Source organism: Bidens hawaiensis, unplaced genomic scaffold, assembly GCF_021521415.1.
Source record: "Bidens hawaiensis isolate Kalapana, Puna unplaced genomic scaffold, B.hawaiensis_p1.1 tig00024657_1, whole genome shotgun sequence".
Taxonomy (NCBI): Eukaryota; Viridiplantae; Streptophyta; class Magnoliopsida; order Asterales; family Asteraceae; genus Bidens; species Bidens hawaiensis.
This window is the reverse complement of record NW_027493904.1, coordinates 110,513-132,956: the sequence shown is the minus strand read 5'-3', so window position 1 is coordinate 132,956 and position 22,444 is coordinate 110,513. Positions and strand designations below refer to the sequence as shown.

The 22,444-nt window shown below is 33.4% G+C and overlaps 1 pseudogene across 1 annotated transcript; it reads left to right on the top strand.

Annotated features, from left to right (window-relative positions):
• The first annotated feature begins 2,563 nt into the window (after positions 1 to 2,563).
• Positions 2,564 to 13,388, top strand: LOC143569830 (serine/threonine protein phosphatase 2A 55 kDa regulatory subunit B beta isoform-like; annotated as a pseudogene). Its single transcript, XR_013141802.1, has 13 exons — positions 2,564 to 2,695; positions 3,185 to 3,283; positions 3,397 to 3,516; positions 3,923 to 4,097; positions 5,339 to 5,460; positions 6,449 to 6,542; positions 6,826 to 6,944; positions 7,032 to 7,155; positions 10,348 to 10,416; positions 10,512 to 10,603; positions 11,077 to 11,154; positions 11,809 to 11,876; positions 12,532 to 13,388. The product of XR_013141802.1 is annotated as a serine/threonine protein phosphatase 2A 55 kDa regulatory subunit B beta isoform-like (transcript).
• Positions 13,389 to 22,444: the final 9,056 nt, after the last annotated feature.

Genomic DNA, 22,444 nt, shown 5'->3' with positions numbered 1-22,444 from the left:
AAGAGTCAGCGTCATTCACCAGCTGTGTGCTGACGTATTTTCCAACCCATTTTACAGGAAAACAAGAAAGGTTAGAACATACAAGCAAGACTATATAGAAGATTGAAGAATTAGTCATTAGATGTTATCTGATGGCTCAGATATTTTATATTAAAATATTATAAAGAATTATGTTTTCTAAAGAAAAGTATTTGAATTATCAAACGAGTATCTAAACCTGAGTTTTCAATATAATAATATTTTATTCAAGACTTCCGTTGAAAAGAATATATTTCTCAAATATGATTTATAAACACCAAACGGGTATTTTAACCCGACATTTTATAAGTGAATATATTATATTAAAAGACTTCCGCTAAAACAAACCCGCAACTCTGATTTATTTTCAAAACAGATACCAACTATTGGTCACATGCCTAGGCCATAAGTCGGGTGTGACATAAAATTACCCGAACATAGAAACAGGTTGGGTAACAGTTAGAAAAATATTGAACGAAAAAATCGAATAGTTACAGCCACACTCAAATTTCGGTTCAAAACGGGTAAATTTACACTACGCATACAAAATTTCGAGCAAAAAATGATCAATTTACACTATCGCGTAAAAAAAATCGGGGGGAGGGGCACCCCCGCCCCTAAGTAGGCTCCATCCCTGTTTGTAATTCATTTAATACAAAAAAAGTTTTTTATGTCTTTTGAATACCAACATGTATTAATTAAATGTGACAAAATGGTCTAATACAGAGGGTAAAAAATAAGATTAATTTCATATATACTCTTACAAACATACAAAGATCATATATACCCATGCAAAATTTAAAATATCATATATACCCTTACAAATTAACTAAAACATCATAAATGCTCTTATAAACACAATTAAAGTATCATATGTACCCATATTAATTAACTAGTTTTTATCCCCCGTATTACGGGGGTTGTTTTATATTGTTTGTTCTAATATTTATTTATTTTTTAATTTATATTTTTTATTGTATGAAAGTTAATAATATACTTATTGTTTGATAATAAATTGTTTCACAAATAAATGAGATGTTACAACCCGGTTTAAAAGCTATATGGTTTTGATGAGACCTAAAACCCGTTTATTTTTTTTTACTATGAAATTGGTTTTTTAATTATAAATAATATTTATGAAGTTAATAATATACTTATGGTTTGATGAGACCCGAGACCCGTTTATTTTTTTACTATCAAATTGATTTTTTAATTTAAATAATATATATCTTTTTTAAAATAAATAAGATAATATTTTTTATTATATCCTATTTTATAGGATTTTTACATAAATAATTTGGTAAGAATAATTTTTAATTTAATGAGATGTTATAACCCGTTTAAGAAATAGACCATTCTACCACTTTCTATTACATAATGTGTTTATACCCTATGTTATTATTTTAATTTTAATTGACGTTTCTCACCTTTAACGACAACCAAATAATCTCTCGTCACTTCTTCAAACTGCAAACCATTCAAAGATTTATCGAATCGAATGGTCTACACTGTAAAACATTTTATCGCGATATTTTTAGTTTTGGATGGATATATATATGATATTTTCAATATTTGTAGTGCTTTCATCAATAACATTCTATTGCTTATAATATAATTGTCTAAAGAGTAGGTGTATGATATGCTTAAGGTTATTGTTAATGTTTACACTAGCTATTTAAAAACTATTAGGTTTTGGTTGCATATAATTTAGTCATTTAGTGTTACACTAGCTATTAAGAAACTATTAGGTTTTGGTTGCATATAGTTTAGTCATTTAGTGCTTGCTGGAGTTCCACATCTGTGTGGTGACTTTTTTTTATTGATTATTACATGTATTTTTAAAGTTTAGACCTAGAATTTGGTTCTTGTTATATCTGTCAAGGATTTAAGTTGTGACATACTCTTCACGTGAGCTTATTTTGGAATTTTGTATAGTTTTACTATCCTATTAATCATTGACATGTTTTTGCGGCTTTGCCACACGTGAAAAGCAAGAATTGACCCCATCATACGTGTGATTTCATCAATTGTCAATATATGACTTGTCTTTTGTTACTTAGATTTACACCGAGCCTTGGGTACTGGTGCTTATTTCATAATGATATAGCAAAACAACGATGCTAACAGTAGGATCCAGAAGTGTTATTATGATGTTTCTGTTGTGGGCTTTAATCGTTATTCAAATGATATTAATGTTGATTATTTACCTTATTGGTGATTTGCTGAAGTGTTTATTTACAGTATTCTTAAATGCAAAGATTATATATAACTTTGTTTCTTTACAGCATAACTACCATTGTATTTCTTTGTTTCTTTTATGTTGAATCTTCTGTAAAGGTTATTTAAAAGGCCGTGCATACACTTGTTCGGTTTTTAGAATGTTGTGACTGTAGTAAAGTACCTGTGTCTTTCATCCTTTTGCCTCTAGCTTCTTTGTTTTTGCACTTGATAATGACAATGCAAGCTAACTTGGCTACTTAGCATAGCTATTTGTATAAAACTTAATTATACAGCATTATTTCACTTAGTTTGCATTATGAAATGATCCAATACTGGATTTGTATTTTCCGCAGTTGATATCATATCAGCAATTGAGTTCGATAAAAGTGGTGATCATCTTGCTACTGGTGATCGTGGGGGCAGGGTAGTATTATTTGAGAGGTCTGATAAAAAGGAGGTTGGTTATGCCAGAAATTGTTTTTACCTCTATATTGTTGAGATACTTTTTTGTGTGGTCTGCTCATTTATTATGAGTAAATTACATGAATGTATCCAGTGGTATGCTCATATTTTGGAATTATTCCTAATTTTTGAGAATTATGGATTTGGTCTCATCATTTTGCAACTTTGTAGTGCATTTAGTCCCTAACACTAACCGAGTCAAAATGGTTGTTAAACTGATGTGAAATGACCTTTTATATCAGTTTAACTGCATTGTTACAATTTAAAAGGATTCACATCAGTTTAACTACTAATTTTAACGTCAGTTAGTGTTAGGGACCTAATGCATTACAATTTTGCTAAAGGTTGTAACAAATTAATAATATCTCATAAGCTAGGACCAAATCCAAAATAGGGAACATGCGTGTTATTTAGTCCTTTTTGTGTTGTTTTATAATTTCTTAAGTCTATCTTGCTACTCACAAGTTCCAATCATTGGTTGTAGCTTGGTGGAAATAGAAGGGATTTAGAGAAGACTGATTATTCAAATAGTAGGCATCCAGAATTTCGCTACAAAACTGAGTTTCAGAGCCATGAACCTGAGGTTTTTACATTTAATTTTGTATTTTTACCTTTTATTAGTTTTAGATTTTCTTCTCAATTAGGCTTTACTATCCCCTATGGTTCTATTTTTTCATTTTCATTTTTTTCTTTTAGTTTGATTATTTAAAGAGTTTAGAGATCGAGGAGAAAATCAACAAAATCAGATGGTGCCAAACAGCCAATGGTGCCCTCTTTCTTCTGTCTACTAATGATAAAACCATTAAATACTGGAAGGTAGCACTATAACTTATATATTACTTGCAATTTTTTTGGTAGTAGCTCATATGTATTTACTCTTTAACTTGTAAAGTGACCCATAAATTTTTCCCAAAACATTAATATGTCATAGTAATTTTGATTGATAACTCATTAGCATATTGGTGAGGCTATGTTTAAGGGTGGTATTTGGTAATTAAAGTACAATAACCACCTTATGATTTATTGTTTTTATTAATGATTTAGCATGAAAAGGATGACTTGCAAAAACCTTTTTTTTATACTTGTCTTCACAGTTGTATTTGGAATCACTTAATTTTAACAATGTCCATTCATCTAGAAGTTTATGAATACAGATGGTAAAATTTGATCTTGAGTAAAGGACAAATTTGTGGCTTAAATGTGTTTTTTTTTACTTACACAGGTTCAAGAGAAGAAGATTAAGAAAATTGCTGACGTAAGCATGGAGCCTTCTAAACCGGCTGGAAATGGCAATGTTGCTAGTTCCAGTCTTACTTCCATCCCTAAACCACATCTCGCAAATGGCGGTTACACTGACAAATCTTACAGGAGGCATTCCGTCACTTCGATTACCTGTGGTAGTTGTAGCTTATCCTGTGTATTTGATTTTATTATCGCATAGATAGTTGTAAACTGGTCTATATAGGCTGTCTCATCTTTAATAGCATCTCGAATATTAGCACTAAATATTTACGCCAAAGTAATGTAGAAGAGTAAACTTTTTTTAGGAGTATGCTTACACAAGTTTTCTTGGCAATGTGTACACTAAACCTTTTTAACATTCGAGAGGTCTTTGGTACATTTACACTGTTTTTGTGTACAAGTGTACAGTTAGTGTTAACATAGGAGATGCTCTATCAATAGTTTCAATGGGTTGAGCTAAAAGATTTAACTAAAAAATAAATGGGTCAAACGGGTTGAAAGTCATCCGAATAGTATTTAAATGCATGCAACTTTCTAAATCTATTTATTAAAAAAGTTTTTATCAGTATTGTAAGTTTGTAACAATATAATTAGTAATACTAATCATGTTTTAACACATTAGCAACCACTAAGAACAAAATGTGTTTTTGGGTTCACAACCTGTTTTGACTCGTACCTATAAATTACGTGTTTAATTGTGGAGGTCATTGTTCAAGATATATCTTGTATTAGAACCTGTATGTGAACTACTTTACAGGCCACCCAATGCTGCAATATTGTAAAATGGCAAAAACATTTAGGATATTGCAAAATGGCAAAAATATTTAGGCTTTTCTTTTGAATTGTTGCTTATCGATAGCTGAACACTATGGTATTATTGTTTATTCAAGTATTTTAGGGCATTTTTGTTATTAGGCATGTTTTCGGCCATATTTTGGTACAAAAGATACTTATTACATACTTGGGTGGTCTATAAAATAGGTTATGCTCATAGGAACAGAAAGTGTTTTTTGAAGAGTTGACCCATTTTGGCCAAATAACCTGACTAACTCATTTTGCTGCTTGTACTGTCTAGTCTCATTCATGGTACTTTAAACATGAGGATAGTTAACAATCTTCACGTTTAGGTCATGATCCATTTTGACCAATTCTAAAATGTATTATTCAATTATGGATTTTTCTTGCTAAAAGAATTTAGAGCGTTTGCTTTCGCCTTAGAATGACATAATTATTGTTTTTAGTGACCTTACAAATTGATTCTTATACGAGAATATGCATGTGCATATAAACACCACTTATATAATAATTTTCTCCAGAATTTTTACAGATGACATTGTTATTTCTCCATTATATCAATCTTTCTTAATTTTTAACACCCAAAAGTTAAAAATTGTAGGTAACTAGCAACGAAACCAGCCTTGTTGCAAGATGTAGAAGAGTATATGCTCATGCACATGACTATCATATCAATTCCATATCGAATAACAGGTTTGGGTCTTCATTCTTCAGTTTTGGAAGTTTTTTATCAGTCATTATGGCTTTAATAAATATGTTTACTATCCTATGCTTGACCCTTGAGTATCACAAACCTAGAACAATGATAATCTGCTGTCTTAGTATGCAAATAATGAGTTTTTGTAGTTGATCTGATAAAATGGTCAAGAAACACTAGTTCCCCCCCCCACCCCACCACCACCACCACCACCTGAATGTTTATGGTTCTGCCGATTGTGTGATTGGATGTGTGTTTTAAAAGTGATCATGTGATATTCACTAACCAGAGTTTAATAATTTTGAACTATTGATACTTTTATTTGACATTGAGATAATCATATTTGTTGCTATCAAACTGATTATTTAACCTTCTATATACTCAGAATCAGAATATAATTTTCATAACACTTAGACTGTCAAGTTTGGTAGCTCAAGAAATTATTAGATAAAATGGTCATAAAGGATATATTTGTTGAAAAAAAAGCAACATTTGGTTAAATAAGGGTTAAAAAGTCTATCAAGTTAGGTTTCAAAGTATACGTCATTTTGTTTAAACTCATAGATAATCAGTTTCATCGTAGCTAACCAGACAATTAAGAAACAGGATGTGTTATTCAAACACTTAAAAAGAACTTGCGAATCTGATAGAGCATGAAATTAAGTGGATGAAATGATCATAAAGGACAACTTTGTGAAAAAGGAATCCTTTGACATAATGAAATATTTTTCAATTTGGGCTTCAAAATGTAGTTAATTTTAATTGAGATTTAGAAAATCAGTTTTCTTGCAGCTGTTATGAAACTGATTGTTTTGCCCGAAATGTTCAAACAATCAGAAGCAGCATATTTTTGTTCAAACACTTAAAAAGAAACTAATTATTGCAATAATGAAAATAATAATATTTCAGTCATACAGATGCAATGATAAAGCAGTTATTCATTTTGACAGTTATCTTTTGCATGGATTTGATTCCTTGACCATCTACTGACCCCCCCCCCCCCCCCCCCTTTGCTCTTCGGATAAACCTTTGGAATTTGGAAATTAGCAACCAAAGTTTCAACATTGTGGATGTCAAGCCTGCAAACATGGAAGACCTAACTGGTAGAGTATTTTTTATAATTGTCAGATTTACAATTATATAGAGTAGATAACCCTTATCTTCAACTTGATGTTATTTTATTTTCTTAAAGCTAAATTTGTAACTCGTGAACACATTCATAAAGTTAAATAATAATCAAAGGGACAATGTATTTGGAGGCCACCCTTGTATAGTTGTATTCAACCTTTTCAATTAACACTACCAATATATAAAAACTATTTATAGGCCACGGCCCACAATATATACACAGAGTTGGTTGGCTGGCCTGGGTTGTTGCCTTATTTCACAAGATCTTAGCAAGCCTTGACTTTGACTATCTTTGTCATACACTAGCATATAGTAGTTCAAAAGGATCTATTCGCCTTATTGACTTGCGTCAGTCTGCCTTGTGTGATAAGCATTCTAAATTGTAAGTGTTATTTTATTTTATTCTTTCTGCTTTTATTTGTAAGGGTATGCAGTGGAGTATTTTTAATAATTGTCAAAACAATATTAGGTTTGATGAACAGGAAGCACCTGGTTCAAGATCATTCTTCACTGAGATAATAGCCTCTATTTCAGATATAAAGTTTGGGAAAGATGGAAGATATTTACTAAGTCGTGATTATATGACCCTTAAGGTTTGTTACGCTTTCTTCCTCTGATATGTAATATAATTTGTAGATGATTTTTAAATTATGAAAGTCTTTCAAGAACTCAAGATCTATGCTTGCTTTGCATCCGATTCTGTAATTTGATAAGGGAAGTGATTTGTACACACTCACACAAAAAAAACAATTGTAGTCTTGCAATTTTAGCCTTGCATCTAAGTCACTTACTTTAGTCTTTTCTTATGATGTAAGGGTAAAATTGTCAATAAACATTACCTTGTGTACAGGTTGTCCCTGTTTAGGCTTCTGTTAGCAACAGCTTGTTGCATATGTTTGGGTCAAGTTTCAGGGCATCTATAATGCCTCTTTGCTGCATAATATCTGGTAATGAAGACTGTGTGAACGCCATAAAGAGGATACGTAATTAGCACCATTTTAAAGGTGAAACTTATGTGGCATTATATGGTGAGGTTGCTCTAATAGTTGTGAGATGTGTCGGGCATGTTGGGTAAAGGATCAAAATGGATTTGGGTTGTAACGTGTCATTTTAGTCTGGGTCAAAACATGACGGGCTCTGGGTGTCTATTTTTTCACTCAGTCCATCTCAAAATTGCAGTCCAAATTTTTATTTTATTGGTCCCAAAATGCTGTGCTTTTATTAAATGGATGGTTATAATCTACTAACTTTCTTATTTTGCCCATAATTACACCTATTCTTCAACTTTGCAAGCTTTTCAAGTCAATTAATATCTTAAATGCATTAAAAGGTAAAATTAACATTTAGTTAACTAAAATCTGCATTACTTATACGTGTCATAAGTTGTGTTTTTTTTTTGTGTTTGTGGATAATATCTGTGACAAAGGATTTATTTTTAGAAATGGGCACGCGCCTAAACTTTTTCCCAAAGGGGATATTTTCTTGAAGTGTTTTCACGATAGGGGTTTCCGCCCGCGTCACAGGCGGACTGGGCGGTATCTTCACCTCAAACTTTGTGTCCCACACTCCCACATATATGAAATATCTGTCCTTTGTAGGGGCGATTTCTAGTAAAGCTTTTGATTTGGACTATATGTTGGTTAGCAAGGCGTGGTTATGTTAAGAATGGTTTATATATTAAAAAGAATAGCATTAAGGGCTGAGCACTGTTGTCTGGAAAGATGTGCAAGTTTTAAAAGTCTCTCACTAGATAGAAGCCTAGACACTTGAATAAAGGTATTACCGTATTATGACAAATGAGAGATTACATATTCAATGCGTTTATTTCACTTTTATAATTAATCAATGAAATATTATCTTAAAGGCTTATTATAAAATTAGTATATGTACATATGTTATTTTATAATAAGATTTTTCAATTTAACATTTCACTGATTATTCAAAGAGTGAATAAAAAGTAGTTTTTTAATCTCTCAATTGTTATGTCTTAATAGTTATATTTAAGTGCCCTAGGTTTCTATCTAGTGGTAGACATAAAAAAGCTTGCACATCTTGCCAGACAGCATCGCTTCACCCTAACTGCTGTTTTGTTATAAGAAGGCTTTTTAATAGAAAAACCAATCTTAACATAACCAGACCTGCTAACCAGCACATAGTGATGTTAATCAACGACACAAAATTAATGTGGTTCGGTCTAACTGACCTACATTTAAGAGTGGCAACCAGGCATTCTTTATTTTAGTGAATAATAATTATTATATAGACACTAGTCTAGGGTTTTAACATGTTTAAGAAATAAACAGACTGAACTGGGCTTAGGGCGGTTGCCCCTCACCCACACACCTTTTTCTTTCTCGCAGTCTACGAGCCCATCAAGGTCTAAATCACAAGTTTTATCATATGTTGCCCCTGCCAAGGGCGGGTTCTCGAAAAAGGACACAGATTTTCAGGACACAAAGTTTGAGGTGAGATACCGCCCCTACCAAAGGCGGTAACCCCTATGCATTATTGTGGTAACAACAATGTTGTTACTACTATTCTAAAATTTGTCGATTTAGGAGGTTGTATGCCTCAAAAATAAACATTGGGAGACCTTCAACCCGATTTCGTATTAGCTGCTTTTTTTTTATCAGCCCATTTGAGATAAACCACAACCAATCAACCTGTATGTTAATTGAATAGGTTCTAGTCATGATAGTTCATCATGTACACTATGTCATTCTAAATTGTCTCAAAGCTGGTTTGATTTGTTTCGTTTGATCACTTTGTTATTTTATCCCTGTCCTTTTCAATTCACACATTCTAATATAAAACATTTAGAAGTGGGGTTCCATTCAAATAACATGGTAGAGATGTTCTTGTTTGGTAGTTATCTGTAATTAGTTTTTGTTTATTTATGGATAAACATTGATCTTTACCGGTATTTGTTAATATGTGTTGTCATATAGATAAGTATTAGATTTGGAATTTGGATTTTTTTAATACGGTAGGATTGTAGGTAATCAGCTACTATGGCTAGTAGTTTATAATATTTGATTATTTAGTTAGGGTTGATTGATATGCCATTGGGTGAGATGGGTGTCTCTTGAAAACAGTCTGAAGCTTATTGTTTTTTTAATATTTTTAGTATAAGATTATTTCATTCGCCGTAAAAAAATGGTTATTTCATTCATTTATGGCTATATGTAAGTTGGGCCTGTATATGATGACCGTGTGAGCAATTTGCAGCATACGAATGATGCAAGCTGAATGGAGAAAACAACTAATTAGTGATCACTTAATAATTTTGTTTTTGCTGAATCCAATAACTAAATCATAAATTATCAAGTATGATATTGTTTTCTTAAAAAGCCCATTATTGCTCATTCTTTGCAAATCCAACTTTCTTAGTACGAGTAACGGGTTTTGTTGGAATGGGTTAGCACGAGTCGGAAAGGGCTGGTCGAGTTGACTTGCAATGACACTTTTGCCCATTTTTAAAATAAATATAAATGATTATATGTTCAAGTAATATTATACATTCATATCTGTAGTCCGAATCCTTTGAATAAAATGAATCTAGGAGGTAGTATGCACTAAAAGAACAAATTGTGGACAGATGTCAATCTGTTTAACCTTTTTGATCCATCTAATTTGTTTCTTAACGTTTTTATTTGACCCATCTGAGATAAAAATTAACTCAATTCAACCCATTTGTTAGTAAATGGGTCTCAGTTAATTTTATTAAAATACTTACCCTTGTTTGAGTATTTGCTATTTACTGAAACCCTAATCACATTGTGCAGTTATGGGACATCAACATGGACTCTGGTCCAGTCTCGACATTTCAGGTCCATGAATATTTAAGGCCCAAGGTATACTACCTTTTGTAATTTCTTTACAAACAAATTTTCCGCTGATTTTTGTTTAGCTTGAGATTGCTGATAATGGTACAATTGATTATTTCCAGCTGTGTGATTTATATGAAAATGATTGTATTTTTGACAAATTTGAGTGCTGTCTGAGTGGTGATGGTCAACGTGTTGCAACTGGTTCTTACAGGTAAAATTACTCTGTTCTATCAAATTACAAACCAATTGGCCAACTCTCATGAAATTTAAGGCTCTTTTGCTGACTTGGCTTTGACCAATTACTTGTGATTAATTTGTTTGACCTAAATCTAATGACACATCAAAAGTTACTTCAGTTTTTTAGGTACATTTAATCTTATTATCGTTAGTATCATCACTAATATTATTATGGTTATTACTATTATCGTCATTTTGGTTGTGCCACAAAAGTCTTTCAAATCTAATTTTGGAATAATTAAGTCCACGAAGCTGTTTAATTTACTAAAGTAGGTTGAGGGACCATATTTTGCAAAATGAAGAAGTATGCCGATTTCTTATGGTATTATAGCTAGTATTAATGCTGTTATAACTAAAAAAGAGGTGTTTATGAGTTTTTTTTTCTTTTTATTAATGATACTAATGCTTTTGTCTTTCTGCCTACTTGTTAAATCAATATGATTTCAGCAACTTATTCCGCGTGTTAGGATGCCATCCGGACAGTACTGAAGCAACTACCCTAGAAGCTAGCAAGAACCCAATGAGGTATTTCAATAATACATTAGGGAAAACTGGAAAAACGGGTAAAATGGTTTGGATATGGACCTCTCTTAAATCATACTTGATTTAAAAAAAAAAAACATTATAATTGTCAAATATCCAAAAAGAAAACATGCAGTTTTAAACTTATTATTATTTCTTATCTGTAATGCTGAACTTTTCTGAAAGAATTGGAAGAAAATGCAAAACAAAGAGTTTGAACAGGTGGACCATAAAATGTTGACTGTTTTCGAGAGGGCGGTATTTTTTATGGAAACTGAAAAATGCATAAGCATATTTATATGTGATTATGTTTTAAATCAAATTTGACATGATTTTTCTACAGCATGATATATTCTAAAATTCTCAAGAATCATGAATTTCAAAACATCAAATAATTTTGTTTGGAATCTTCACGTGTTCTTATAATTTTGTGCTGATCATCTTGAAACAATTAAAAGACATGTGAAACATTTTTTTTTTTTTATAATTCAACAACACTTTTAAGAATCTGTAAATACAACTTTATTTTTCTAAAACCAAAATCAATTACAGTATATTATTGGTTACAAAATTCGATCTATGCTTAGAAGTAATGAATGTGTTTGCTTTGATTTTAAATAACATGTGTTACATATAACCATTTTAAACATCTTGTAGGAGGCAAGTGCAGACACCCTCAAGACCTTCCAGATCTCTAAGCAGCATAACCCGTGCAGTTAGACGAGGTTAGTCGTCCTTTTCCCTTTAACCTTTTACAATCCCAAAATCCTTGCAACATTATTATAATCACAAACGTTAGGTTTGATCATTAAATACATGCCTAAAATATGAGTTCTATTATTTTAGTGTTTATTGATTTCTGTGGAGGTGTCAAATTTTGACCCGTTTATTTATGAATGATTTTATTCAGGTTTTGTTCTAATATCAAACTAGTCAAAATTTTTCAAAAAAGAAAAAAAAAACTTTAGCTAAATGCTATTTAGATTATTATCATAATAGTAAAAAGTTAACACACAAATTATTTATAGAAAGATTTGTTTACATGTTATGTTATATTATATTATATTCATTTCGTTGACTATTATATATAAGTAACCTTCTAAGCAGGTAAAACGATGACATAGCACTAGGTATTTTTGAAGGTTACTTTCATACATAGTTAAAAAAAGATGAAATAAGTTTACATACAATAGTGGGAAAACATTTGATAATCATTGTAAAATCATGTTCGTTCTCATAGTTAACATATTTAATAATAATCATAAGCTAAACAAAAAATGTTTTGTGGGTCGACTATTACCGTATATATCGACCCACGCTAAAATGACCCAATTCAACCCAAACATCGATTGTAAAATTATGTTTTCATTTTATGTACAGGTGGAGATGTTGATGCCAATGGGAATTCATTTGATTTCACAACAAAGCTACTCCATCTTGCATGGCATCCTACCGAAAACTCGATTGCTTGTGCTGCTGCAAACAGCTTGTACATGTATTATGCATGAAAAGTTCAAACTTAACAAATTTTTGGATGCCAAAATCCCATTCGTTTTTATATTTTACCCTTCAATCAGCCTTCACTCAAAAAATATCAAAAAAATCAAAGTAGAACAACCTTTTTTTCTTTCTTTTTTGTTTTTTTAAATCAATTTTCCGATCCACCTTCGGTTTGTGATTTTGACCGTTGAAGTACTTTTTGTATCTCATTTGATTTGATGTTGGTTAATTAGGTCTAGTTTGTAGTTGTGAAGAGCTCTGTTACTAAGTTTTAGCTGGGATCTTGAATTTTGATGCCCAATTCATAACCAGTTAACTTGGTTGAATTGTTGTGTTTTTGATCCAAATTATATTTGTTCACATTATTAGCTACTGTGAATGGGGTATAACATGTCAAGCACTGCACTTTATTTGGCATTCAACTCATGGTTATGTAATTTTCATTATTTGTTTAGGGTCTTGTGATTTTTTTTGTTAGAACCATGTTTCTTCAACATAAAAATAATTTAATTTGAAAAGGTACTTGTCTGTATGCAGTTTATTGTTTTGAGATATCTAGCCTTTCTTTTTTCAGGTATTAAACCTTTCTTTATACATAGGTAGGGTTGAGTAGGATTCGTGTTGGACAAGAGTAATCTAGATGCTCGACCCTGGAGCAGATCAATTAAGTATATTCGGTTCAGTCTTGGTTTTAGGAGTGAATTACTGAATTTGGGTTTTGTTAGGTTCGGGTAAAATATGAAAACCCTTTTGGGGTTTTGTGATAGGTTATTTGGTGTACTCAGAATGACGTGGTTTTCTCGGGCAAAGATGGAAGAAAATAACTCATTTATGATTCTATCCATAGCTATTCGTTTTCAAGGTCAAAAATAGAGATAGAGTAGATGGACCGAGTGGATTAAAAATTCTCTTCTTGTCATGTAATTGTTCGTTTTTCATCTTTAGCTTTTGCTATTTCGTTACGTCAAAAAGCCGTTAAAAAAACTATATGGGATAGTTTGACATGTCATGTTATTTTGGTTGCTTATGTAATGAGTCATGTGAGATTATACGTGGTACTACTAGCGATGCATATGCTTGCTGCTTTCGGGTTTACTCTTATGTGAAACGGTATCCGCAGTCTATCAATAGCTCTGCTATGACTTATGACTGTGATCTTGTTGGATACGTCTTTTCTTTAATAAAGTGGTAACGTTCTTAAATTCAATATATTTAAAAATAAAGTTCTAGTAGTGTTACGTACATTTATATTACATACTTGATGTTGATGCACGAAATTTTTAATTAGAAACCCAAAAAGAGACTTAATATTTTGAGAGTCAAGTTATTCAACAAAAGATGTAAGATATGAGAAATGTGAGAAATACTTTCAGCCCTAAAATCAGATCTTAAACAAAATCAATTAAAAAGGGTGGTCGCAATATAGTAATATTGGGACGCAATCAAGAGCAAAGATTAACCTTCAAAAACAACAAACCGTCTTCTTCTCATTTGAGGTACACCAAAGAGAGAAACACAATCCCTCTTCTAATTTTCTTCTTCGTCATTCAAAATCAAAACTCCATCAATGAATCATTAGCGTTCTTCCCATTCAAACGAATCAGTGGCGTCAAAAGAAGCTCCATAGTCATCGGAGACAACTCTTCGGATTTCGGAGATTGATGAACAAACTATTAAAACTCAAAAGAAGAAGGAAACATGCATAAAAAATTATGAAAAAGTGAAAAGCAACTTCAAAATATGGTATATTTTAGAGAAGAGATAATTCCTAAAATAGTCCAAAATACGAGAGAGAAGACCAAATTAGTCAAAAAGTGATTTTAATTACCAAACTAGTCCAACCAAACTAATCGGGAACGTGAGATTGGGAATCGTGACGTGAGATTTGTTAACCACTCACAGTGTGACACGTGTAAAGGTACGTGAAATCTACTCCCAAATCTGTCTACGCCGATAGTTTTCTCATAAATTCATCTCCTCCGACGCATTTTAGGTGAATTTCTGCTTTTTTTGCCTAAAAAGAAGAGTTGTCAGAAAAGATGGATTTTGTTACAAGTTATTTAAATTCGATGGTTTTTAGATAAAAGTTATCTTTTTTTGCATAAAAAGAATGTTTATAAAACTTTTTTGAAAATCATATCCACCACCTACCACCACCATTCACCACCCACCACCCACCGCCATCATCCACCACCCACCGCCATCATCAACCACCACCACCCACCGTCATCATCCACCACCACCACCCACCGCCCACTGCCATTATCAACACCACCACACACCGCTATCATCAACCACCACTACCCACCGCCATCATCCACCACCACCACCCACCACCCACCACCCACCGCCATCATCAACCACCACCACACACCGCCATCATCAACCACCACTACCCACCGCCATCATCCACCACCACCACCACCCACCACATTCTTAACGCTTGCCATATTTTTAGAACTTTTATAAAAGTCATCTAAGGAGATTAAATTCGTTGAGAAATTATTGTTCTTTTTTTTAACTTTTTTGAAAATCGTCTAACAAGACTAAATTCATTGGAAAAGTATCGTTTTTTTTTTGCAACATTTTTGAAATTTCTCGTAGGAGACGAAATTCACCTGAAATGCGTCGGAGGAATTTTGACCAGAAAACTATCGGCCCGCAGACAGATTTGGGAGTAACTTTCACGTACCTTTACACGTGTCACACTGTGAGTGGTTAACAAATCTCACGTCACGATTCCCAATCTCACGTTCCCGATTAGTTTGGTTGGACTAGTTTGGTAATTAAAATCACTTTTTAACTAATTTGGTCTTCTCTCTTATTTTAGGAATTATCCCTTTAGAAAATGTAGGTTTTGAAATTACATGATTTTTTGATTAGCAAAAAAGACATTAGTTTGGTCTATAAATAAGAAGATAGCACTATTGTGTATTTTACATATTGTGTTATACGATAAAGATAACACAAAAGAGGTTAACAATATAGTGTGCATGTTTAGGATTGCTTCTTAAAAATGATTTTTGCTTTTTAGAGAGGCAAAATGTCCATAATGCCCCTCCAAAAGCATTTTTGGTGTTTTTGGAAAGACATTTTGGACACTTTGTCTCTCCAAAAAGCAAAAAGCATTTTTAAGAAGCAATCCTAAACACACCCTGTGTATTTACTAATGAATGTAAATGACATGACAATACAATATGTTATAAGCTACTATAATTACATTCACCAATGACGCATTCACTGTTAACCGGATTATTAGCCTACTAAAGGATATGATATGATGTTGTTTACTTTAGGGCCATTAGGATTTCGATTTGTCCGTTGTAACCTCATGATAGTTTTGTATGAATTTGAGGTTTCTATCTTGCATTATCTTTGGCATAAATGTGTTTATTTTCTTTACTTTTGTCAACTGTTTATTTTATTTTTTTTTTTCACAAAGCAGTTATGATGTGTTTCCATGTTATATCATTCTTTTATAGCTTCTATTTGTAGTGCATAATTTTATTAATTTTTTTAGCGGTAGTGCATAATTTTATAGAATGTAGTTGGTGGTTGGCTGTGAACGTTTGATTATTAAAGAGGGAATAACGTGTACCTTTCATTTGAGCTTCCTTGCTTGAAATTGGAACACATGTCCACTATTACATCTCAACCGGTATAATCAATAAATCAAAACACCCCAATAGTTTAAATTATTTTACACACACATTTTAAAATATTCGTACAGAAATAAATGGTTAAACCAGTCAACTCGTGAACTCATAGGTGACACGCATATGACCTGTTTAGCTGCAGTTGTTTGCAAGCCTGAACCAAAACTGTTTACACTATACTCAAACTTGTAATTTTAATGGTAATTTTGTGTCGCATTAGACATTGACACTCGGAAAGAGGGGGGGGGGGTGTTAAGGTTACACGTTTTTTATGTACTACCATATATTGTTATGGGTTTATTCATTACTCATCTTCTGCAACTCCGTGTAGGGATGAGCTCGGTACCGTACCTATACCGAAAATCACAAACTCTTGATACCGGTACAGAAATATTCGGTTCGATGCCGGGATGGTACCTGTTTGAAGGTAAAAATTCAGGAAATACCGGTACCGGTATTATATGTAAAAATTCGGGAAATACCAGTATCGTACTATACCGGTACCGATCCCTGATGCTAGACTGTCGCTATCTAGTCAAAAAAATTTAAATCAAGTTCTTAATCACCTAAGCAAGCTAGGGTAAGTAGGGTGTCGAACACAAGGAGTATGCGATCAATGTAATCGTGCAACTAATTTCTAATATTATGAAGTAATGAATTGGTAGTGTTGATCACACAAGCAAATAAGAGTGAGTTTTAATACTAATTAAACAATGTCACAAATTCAAAGGGGTTCAAGAATGCACACAAACAGTAATCTCATGCAACCTAACATATTAACTATCACTGATTAATACAGACTGACTAACGAGCTAAACCTTACTACCTTAGGCACCAACAATCGCTAACACACGGCACTGGTTATCAAACAATCCCTTCTAGTGTGACTCAACTAAGGGAAATTGCATGCTTCATTGAATTCAATTAGTCAAAACAGTTCTATGAGCAATTATTATAGCAACCGACAAACTAATCGTTCTGATCAACGTAAACCTAAACCGATTGAATGCACAACAATACTAAACATCAATACTCATAGATTAATCAAATGATAATTACAAAGTATTTGTTCTTTAATACATGAGAAAACTGAAAATGATACAAACTCTACATCCCGGGTATGACTCGAAGGGTTTAGCCAAGCATCGACATCATGGAATCTTCAATTATGATTATATGGAACATGGATATGATATCGGTAGGATTCGGAGTGATCGAATCGCCCTCTTGTAGCTCTGGAAACTGCCTGATATCAGTTATTGAATGATAAGGTCGACAAAAGATGTAAAACATAAAACCCTAACTTTCCCGTCTTCGTCACCCATCGCGATACGCGATGGGGACTTCTGTGGTCCATCGCGTATCGCGATGGACCATGGTTAACATATATTATTTAATCCCATCGCGATACGCGATAGGTCTTCAGGCCTGCCCATCGCGTATCGCGATGGTCCTTCATCATCAGCAATAAATTAATATTTTCTTCTTTTCGCGTGTTGGACGTTCCAGATCTTGATTTCGTGCCTCAACAGGTCCAAATTAACTTCTATAACGTCTATGACCTGAAATACAATAAACGCGTATGAAGTATCGAAGTTACCACAATAAACAGTTAAAACTAATAAATAAACAAACTTAATTTTATACAAATTAACCAACCATCACATCCTCACACTTATCTTTTGCTTGCCCTCAAGCAAACTCTAAAGTAAACATTAACCTCCATCATAGGTGTGTGAATTATCGCCATTAAGACTAGTAAGGTTTAAGGTCATACCCAGTTTCCCAGACTGACACTTTCTAGATTGACATCCCACAAATAAGGTTAAATGATACTATAAAAACAATAGAGCTGCCCCAACGAGTGTACTTTGTTTCCAGTTAAGGCATACATGTTCATACCTCTCACACTATCAACACTTTTCTCGGTTTAATATCTGGACTATCAAAAGATGAGCCAGTATATGTCTCTTCCCTCAAATACCAAATATGAGTCACAACTAAATAAGCTTGCAGGCCAGTCTTATCTCCACCCATTACCCTCTGGTTGCATAAAGACTCTGACTAAGGTTTTGCTGATGCTTAGGTTTGGGTGCGGATTAGGCATATTTAGTGACTAAGGTGGATGAAACCCAGTTTAACAGATACATACACAAGTAATCAAAAACAAACAAACTGCTAATTACAAAGTGAATATAAATAGATTTCTTTTTGGCTTTTTGATGGATTTTCATTTTTTTAACATCAATATTGATAACAATACACTGAAACAAATATATACAACTCTGACATACACATATTTACAACTCTTTGACTATATGCAACTCGTTAACGAACTGGATTTCATCACATAGGGTTAAAGTAAAATAAAGGCCAAGGCTGAAATGGTGTGTAATGTTCGGTTTAGTAAATGAAGAGGAATAAGGCCCAAACGAGATCCTAGGGGGATAATGTTGGGCAAGTAATTTTATTTAGTGGGGGAAAATGTATGTACGAGTTTTCTGAAGTCCTAATCTCCATACAGGTGGTGGTATTAAGATCTCGTTAAGCTATTAAGATCTCGTTAAGCATATGAGAAGCAAGTTCTAATTCTGTAAAATATACTGGTTTCGCTCAATAAATGATAAGACATGTTTTATATTTATATATAATATGTGTATTAAGTATAGGGGGATATCTTACAATATGTATGGAATTATGGGCTACCGATATGAAACATGTATACTCGTCCCCTTGACTCGTTATCCCCGCCTAAATGACCCCATTTTCAACTTTTCTTTTTTGAAAACATTTGTGAGTAAAACTATCGAGAAGCTGAAAAACCAACCATGACCAGAAACCGATAACCTGGCATTAATGAAAATAATTAACAGTTAATAACTTTGGTTCCCGAACACTCTTCGAGGTACTATCGGGCTAAAATTTTCAAATTTCCCCCATCCACACACTTGAGGTTTACATTGTCCTCAATGTTAACATAATTAAACAATTAATGAACATTTGAGGGACGTGGTTAAAATTGACAGTTTAACAATTTAAAAATTCGAGGCTCTAATGTGATGGTTATGCTAGCAATTATACAATTAAACTTTTTAACACTCAAAATTATAATAACAAAATAGATTATGAATCTGAAATCACCTGATATGAATGACAATTCAATGCAAAAATGCGGCTCATAAACTCTTGTAAGCATTCGTCTCATCCAACTACCAACCGAATCTGCAAAATCTCGAGATGTGTAGAAGCAAGCTTCTCACAAGTGTAAGACATAGGTCTTTTTAGAGTTATGTAAAAATGATTATTCTATTAATTTTATCAAAACAATTACCGAGCCAAATTAATTAATTTCATAATAAATTTTGTTAAACCAATTAAAAATGTTAAAAGACCTAACTCACTTTCGGAATCACGATTGCATTTAGCGTATGCAACAAGCCCTTTAAACCCCCCCCCCCCCCCGGTAGCCCGGGTAGATGAGTGAGGTCTTGTGAGGGTTTATAGTGAACTACACCCACACAGTTCCAAATACAAGACAATATACAATAAATCAAATACAACAGACATCAAAGGAAAGATATATATACAAATTACCCATTCGGTTACCCATACATTTTTTCCCAATATAATATTAAAATATACAGAGCATGATAATCAAAACAAAATAAAGGGGAAATAAAACCAAAAATGTAACCGGTAGTTTACTGAGATCCACTAATTGTCCATCTGAGCATCGCCACCAACATCGGGCTGTTCCACATGCTCTGCAGGCTCTACAAGTGTAGGAGGAAGTGGTACATGCAAATGAGTAAATAATTACCTGAAATAATCATCATGACTAGCCAGATGGCCCATTCTCCTCCTGCATTGCCAGCTGCTGCTGATATATCATCTCCAATGTGACTGCATGATGCGGCTACGGTGGCGGCTGGCGGAGTGGATACTGATGTTGTGGCCGCATCATACGCGGGATCAAAATACCGAACCTGAGCACCATATGATGCGTGTGTCATCCGTCTCCAAAAATCTCCTCACGCTCAATGTTCAGAGTAATCAGCAACTTCGGACCATCATAATGTATCTCTCCCGGAGGTGGCCTTTGGGCTGCTCTATGAAGCGATGTGGCTCAGGATCTCCTTGAGGAGCAGCAACGGGGCCACGGCGGCCTCGACCTCTTGTGGCCAGGGGCACCCGATGATCCTGGAATCTCAGACATATCTGTAAAATTCAAACATTCAATTTAGATATGTCAACAATAAACCGTGGTGACGATCGTATGCATTCCGGTTGCGATCGTCCCACATTATAAAATAATATTAAAATAATGCTAAAATAATAAAATAAAAATAAATAAAGACGAAAAATTCAGGGACACCTTGTACAATATTTATAAAACCAGGTCGCCACACCCGAATGGAGATTAAGTACGGGTGGTCAATCAATAATCGTTTCAATCTCAAACTAAAAACGCATCCCCACGACTCAATTAACTAAATCAACAATGGACTCGATATATACAAACAATTGATTGAATGTCTCGAACTACGTGCAAACAAACAACTCCAATGTCGGCAAAACAAATAATTAGGTGACGTGTGGGGTTAGTAATATAACCTATTAAGAAAATAGTATTGTATAAAGTTCAAAATATCGTTTAATTTTGAAACGTCACTATCGTTAAAAAAATAATAAAATAATGATTTTTAAAAATTTGAACATAAATGACGACCGTCGTTTGAGTCATGCAAAAACCTAATTAAACTATATAGATAGAGTAAGTAAGGTATCGTATCCACCAGGAGTATGTGGTCAATGTAATCGTGTAAACAATTTCTATGATTATGAAGTATAATTGGTAGTGCTAATCACACAAGCAATGACTTGAATTTAGAGTTAAATAAGCAAACGAGTAAACAAGTTTCAATCAATTGACAAAGCAAATCACATCCGGGAATTCAAGTAAGCAACCTATAGTAATCTCATGCAACCTTACAGATTAATTATTACTTGTTAACTACAGACTGATCAATCAGACAAAACCTTAGACATCAATAATCGCTTTACACACGACACTGGTTATCAAACGGTCTTTGCCAGTGTGACTCAGTTAAGGGCAATTATATGTTTTATCGTATTCAATCTAATCAAACAATCATATGATCATTATCTAGCAACCGGTAACAAATCGTTCAGACCAACGTAAACCTAAACCAACTGAACACACAGAAATACTAAACATCAATAATCATATATCAACCATAAACAATTATACATAGTGTTCTTAATCACATGAGAAAAACTGTAAAAGTTACAAACTATACATCCCGGGTGAGATTCTAGGAGATTAGCTGAGCATCGTCATCGATATATCTTCAATTATGATGAGGAAGGCTATTAGGATTGATCAAGAGATGATTGGTAGCCATGGAATTCACCCAAAATCGCCTAATAGCTGCTGAAAGTCGTCAATATTGATTAGGGTTCGTCAAATAGAAGATATAGGTCAAAACCTGTTTTTCCCGTTTTTTATGTGCATAGCGATACCCGATGGCCATATGACCATCTAATCGCATACCGGGACCCAATAAAACCTCATTTTCAGATTCCTCTCGTCGAGAAACCCAAAGTTCATATATTATGGCTCCCGTAACTCATTTTCTAGCTCAGGATATGCTCATTTTACTTCAAGGTCGCATTTTGTCAACCCTTCTTGTTTAGGTTTAGCATCAGCTTATGATTTCTCATCCATACTCTTCACGAATCCTTGTAACACTTCCCAAGACATCAAATCATGCTTCGGTCTTCCCGAGATATCATTCCATGCTCGTACAAGTCTCCAATTTAGCATCTTTAATGATCATTGACTTGAAATACAAAAGCACGTATGAAGTACCAAAGTTCTAACAATATATTCAATAAAACTACATAATTAATACACTAATATATATACAAAATACCCGACCATCACATCCCCACACTTATCTTTTGCTTGCCCTCAAGCAAACTCTAAAGCAAACATTAACCTCCATCATATATATGTAAATTATCACCATTAATACTAGTAAGGTTTAAGGTCATACCCAGTTTCCCAGACTGACACTTTCTAGATTGACATCCCACAATTAAGGTTAAGTGCT